The following is a 6,000-nucleotide window of genomic DNA, read 5'->3' on the forward strand; positions in this document are numbered from 1 at the left end:
AGCACAAAACTTAATAAGTTTACCAATATACTATATACTATTAATAACAATACATAACTATATCGGCCTGATCCAACCCATGTGAATGTTATGGGCCGAATCATAGTCTTACAATCATTTCCTACTATGTGCCAAAACTAGTCTTTCCTAGTAAGTGTCGAAACATAGTCTTTCCAACAATGTGCCAAAACATAGTCTTTCATGCAAGTGTCACAGGACAAACATGGTTTTTCATGCAAAAGTCACAAAGACAATCTAACATACCAAGACATCTAGTATCCTAGATAGTACAGTGCGAAAACTCACCTCACAAACAGTCATACGATCACTACAACTCGCATAATGTGAACGTTGGCATAACAACCACCTAAACATGTAATAAAATGTCAAACCTCAGCCTATGACCTAAGACCCTAAAGTTTGACCTAAATTCGAACTTAGTCAAAAAGTCAACAACTTGGTCAAATAGGCACCCCACGCCTCATAAGGACGCCCCACGCCGCTAAATGAAAAAACAGTGGGTTTCACAGCTTAAATAGGTGTGTTCCAGGTAATTCAAAAAGTTGTATTGTGCGTGGAAAAGATGCGTACGCACAAGCCATATGTATAAGGTAAAATGAATTATTCCATTAAGTCAATCCCCCAAAATTCCAGATCTATTCCTTAATAGGTTTCCAACTTTATCCATTATAATACTCCAATCCAAAAAGATCTAAACGTTAAATATCAAAAAGACCTAAAATGTCAACACAGCTAGCATGGCTTAGGGAACATGCACAAGATACCAACTTTCCAAGCCCAAGTGGTCCATATAACAACCCTAAGTTTTCAAAAGGAGTTGGAGTCATCCCAACTCCAATCTCACCACTAAAATGGGACCAAAAGTGTATAAAAAGGACAACAAGCAAGATCTAGCAAACAAGAACGAAAGCTTGAAAGTTTATACTCACAATGGTCCAAGAAAGGTGCAAACTTGATGGATCTATACTTTCTATACATTGTAATTCTCTAAAGAAAATCTTAATCTTCAAGGTTTATGCACAAATCCAAGAAACATAAGTTCTCAAGCTGAAACAAGTCTCAAAATGGGAGGGAGAGGCTAGGGTTTCTGGAAACACTCTCTAGGGCGATGATGGATGAAAATGATCCACCCTTAGAGGATTAAGTGTGTTTAAATAGCACGAAAAACCTAATAAATCGATCATCCTACGGGCATAGGCGTGTCGTGCCTAAGGCGATAAACTATTGACTTTCAGATTTTTTAGAAAATGTGATAGATGGCTTCTTGCTTCACCCACACTTCTACTTTCTTGTGGACTATAAAACCCTAAAAATAGGGTGTTAAAATTCTCCTCCACTTGAAATAGATTCCGACCTTGAAATATGCTCTGACTAGAATTGTAAAAAAGCAACCTTACGTGCATCATTCACGACCTAACCAAACTGCTCACTAATATAGAGGGTTCACGAGACCTATCGGGATCTAGACAACGCCACCAAAATGAACTCTGACTCCTGAAATTGTTGAATTATGACAACGACCTTCCTCACCACTGATGGTATGATCAACTCCAACAAACCCACTCAAAGTGGGAAAAACTCCCAATACTGCAAACACAACCCAAGACCGGCAGTATACTTCCCAAGATCGGATATCCAATGGTATGACACCCTTGAAATCATAATCTAACACTAACGGTCAATATCCGGATAAACCTATCATCTAGTCTGTTTGACTAGAAACACTATTATACAAAGCTAAAACAACCACTCAACATACTCTGACCATGACTACCAAACCAATCTCTTATCTTAGAATTCCTGACTGGAAGACCTCAAATGTACACCTGACTTCTCGAAAAATAATTGCAACACACTGATCCTCCGAGTATAACAATAAACAAACAAAAATCTCCCGTTGCACCTAGACTTTATCCCAAACCAGGTGCGCAACCACCTGATAGGTCATCAAAGAGACCCACTATGAACTCCATCATTGATAAATTAACTTGCACAAAACAATTCTCACAATAACATACAACGATTCACTAAGAAGAAACTCAACAAGGAAGTACTAATAAACAACCATGACTTTTCCAACAAGTAGACATCCTACCAATACCTAACCTAATGTGTTGGCTACTGAACCACCAATAGTATTCTCATAATTCTCAAAAATCCAACTATTCCGAAAGGTTAATGAACCAACCATATGGGTATCCACTACACAATTGTCGGGCCCAACTGAAATAAATCATATCCATGATGGTCCACGTAGACTCACAACTAGCTCTTGCCATCATCCAAACACATGCATGAAGAGTCACGACCAATGTCTTAGTGGGCCTATAGGCATGCGACCATCATTCCATCAACCTAAAAGAGTCATACCATAATATAACACGCAAACCCTTCCATCATCCAAACTACTACCGACACAACATCAGACGAAAACATGGTCATACTTAGCTAGAAATTAAGAAAGACAATTAAACGCTTGTTCCAACTCGAAAGAAATAAATCAAACGAGAATCATGGCCTAAATTTGGACCAAGTGCTCTTAGGTTATTTTACACAATCCACATATACCCCTCTGTTGAAACAATGAAGACTTAGATCGATTGATTCTATAAACGATGTGAACAAAATAACACAAACAATGAAGATCAAACTATGTCGAATGTTTAGATTGAATAGCTTTAGAAGAGTTCAACGTGAACTTTTCTGTAAAAGCTAAGTGGGGAAAATACAATCGATAACCCTAGAACGATACATGCATGCACATTAAATAGTCTATCCCTAGCAAATCATAAACCCAGATGGACAGGCCCAATCCATTATAAATAAGACTATATACATACAAAACATTTGACACAACACATTAATTAGCCCAATAATCCCCCCCTTTGTGTCAAATAAAGAAAGGAAATTCTTCATTGTTGTACCTTCTGAACCTTGCACAGCTTCGTCATCAAATTCAGAAGAGTATTTATGATCACAAGATACCACTACATCATGTCACTGAAGCATTTCAGAGTTGCATTATTTTTGGCTTTACATGCGACACTCAAGCCCATGATGTTGTCTAGTGCATCAGTGGAGTATAAATGTTTGTCTAATAAAAAGAACAAACTTTTCTAAAATTTATCACCCTCTTTTCTTTGATACACCACACTCCAATCTACTTTCTTAATCTTACCCAGCTTCCTATTTTAAAAGTTCGACATATCTTCTTCTAGTTTCACAAATGGCCTTTTCATCAATACTGATGCGATTTCCACATCCAGTTTTGCAACTTCATGAATGTAGCAAATCAGCATTCTTTTTAGATGAGAAACGTTTGGCTCATACTTCACTTCATCTTTCGATAAAATCAGAAACAAGGAAATCCAATCATTCGGATTCATACATGGTAGATTAGCAAGTGTGAAGTCTTCTTCAATGTGACTTGCTCCTCGGAAACCCTTAAACTTAACATTTGTAAAATGTTCAGTTGGAAAAGGAGCATAAACTTTCACAACAACAATCTTCTTCAGGCTCCATATCTTGAACTGAGGTTGTCCATGGTTGAGATAAAATGAGAAAAGCCTATTGTTAACTTCATAATCTGAAAGTGGTGCTTTCTCAATATGAGTGAAGCCTCATAATAGGAAGGCTTTCAAACTGAGTGGGAAGTCGATCTGAGAGTCAGCTATTTTGAATGGTTCGAAGACTACCAAAGGCACCAACCAGTGAACGCTCAGATCGTCGATAGCTTCTTTTTGAATTCTCTCTAAGGACCACGGAGGAAAAAGTGACATCTATGTCTCAATAGTAACTTTCGCAACTCTAGATTCTGCTTCTTTTGTCTCTAATTCTTTGTGAGGTGTCAGAATGTCATCAAGGTCCTTGTATCGTTTCTTTCTCACCGTTTTTTCTCCTTACGAAAGAACTTCATCATCATCATCATCATCATCAGTTATCTTCTCTTTCCCTTTAGATCCCGAAGCTTCATTAACCTTCGGATCTAATTTTGGTTTTTCCTCATGATATTCATCAGCTGGCTTCTTAACCTGAGGCTTAGGTTCTTCATTTTCTTTAACTTTTTCTCCTTCTTGTTTCGGAAGAGAATCACCTTCTAAAACACTATCAATGCGGTTTAACATCGCAAAGACCGACTTGAGATTTTCAAAAAGGTCTTGGTGAACTGAAATTGTAAGAATAGAATCCCGAGTTTCCACCAAACGATGCAGATACTAATTAATTTCCGAAATGTAGCTTTTGATGACTGCTTTCTCAGTCTCCAGATCATCCAAGTGTTTAGTCTCATAATTGAGCTTGAGGGAAAGAAGCTTGACTTTTTCATTCTTTGCAACCAACTTATCTATGATGGCATTCTCTGTAGCAAGATCCTGTTGAAGCTTATCGATTTTTGCAACAATTGAAGCATTCATTTCTTGGTTGTCAACCTTGATTTCACCACGAACCCGATAAAGAGCTTCTCTTTTTGTTTGTAAAGTTGTGTCGAGACTCGTAATGACCTTGTTGTTGGATTAGTGTCTAAGTCCATAACTATAACTGGAATGTACTTGACCCGAGAGTAGCATGGTCCACTTGGGTTACACTTCACCGGAACAATTTGGACTTTTGAGAAGAGGATAATTATGATTTATTAATATATTATAAGTTATAATATATTAATATGAAATCATATTATTTAATTAGTACTGATCAAGAATTAATTAGGAATTAATTTTGTGATCAAAAGAGACTAATTAAATATATTAGGATTGATTGTGTAAATCGTTCATTCTTATAATGTGGGCTAATGATTTATGATTCCTTATGTTGGGATTAACCCATGTGGTGACCCATGGATACTCCATGGAGGTTAAAACCCATGGATCATGAGCAATGTGGAAATTCATGCACCTTAGGGTTTACATGGTGTAATCCTAATGTAACCACACTATATAAGAAGCCCTTTGGTTCAAGAAAGGGGCACATAGAGTCTTTGCAAGAGTGTGGCCGATTTTTGTGAGCTAAATACTCCTCTTCCAAGTTTCCAAGTGTTAGTGGTGATTTGTGATTCCACTTGAGGCATTCATACTATTGGTGTTAGGCTCTTAAAGCTCCAAGCAACAAGCTACAACAAAAGGTATGTTATCTAACTTGTTTTATTAGCCAAGTATCAAAGTTTTGTATGCCAGCTAGGGTAATACCTTGGAAAATGAAAGTTTGCATGTATAATAGAGAAAACATATATCCAAGGTATTTAAGGTTGCATGTACACCTTAGGAGTGTTAGAATGCTCAAAACCCAACAGTAGTATCAGAGCCTAGGCTTGTTTTTAATTATGCTTGATGCTACATGCTTAGAAGTGCTTTAAAAATAAAAAATCTGCTGTCTGGACAGTGGGCTCGCCAATTCTACTAAGGGACTCATCGAGTCCTTAACAATCCTGACCAAATCGCCAAGTTGGTTCATGCACTCGACGAGTTGGAGCCCCTGAGTGCAGATTTTCTAGTTTTAAGGCTGGAATTGGACTAGGATCATTACCCTAAATTGTTTTTGAACTTATAAACCTATTTTTAATGTGGTAATGGTCATGCTTATCCAATTCAAAAGATAATTGTCAAAATTTCATGTTTTGTATTAGCTTATATGATTAGTCTAATTACATGGAATTTGCTTGATTTGAATTATCTTGTTCATATGTGTTTAATCAAGAACTTGAACATGCTTGTTAGTTTAATTGATGATCTTAATGATTTTAATGGACTCCATAACATGTCCTCAAGTTATGGAATTCCAAAAGTTTTTCATTTAAATGAACCATTAAAAATCATAGGTTATAGAAAAAGGAAGAGTCTCATTTTAAAAGACCATTAAACTCATATGTTATGAAGTTGAAAAGTTTTGAAGAGTTTCAAAACTTGCCCTCAAGTTTTGGAATTTGTAAATGTAAAAGTCTAACTTTTGAAACATTTAACTCCTAACCCTAGAATTTTAAAGTTTAAA

Source organism: Lactuca serriola, chromosome 5, assembly GCF_051521515.1.
Source record: "Lactuca serriola cultivar US96UC23 chromosome 5, Lser_US96UC23_V15, whole genome shotgun sequence".
Classification (NCBI taxonomy): domain Eukaryota; kingdom Viridiplantae; phylum Streptophyta; class Magnoliopsida; order Asterales; family Asteraceae; genus Lactuca; species Lactuca serriola.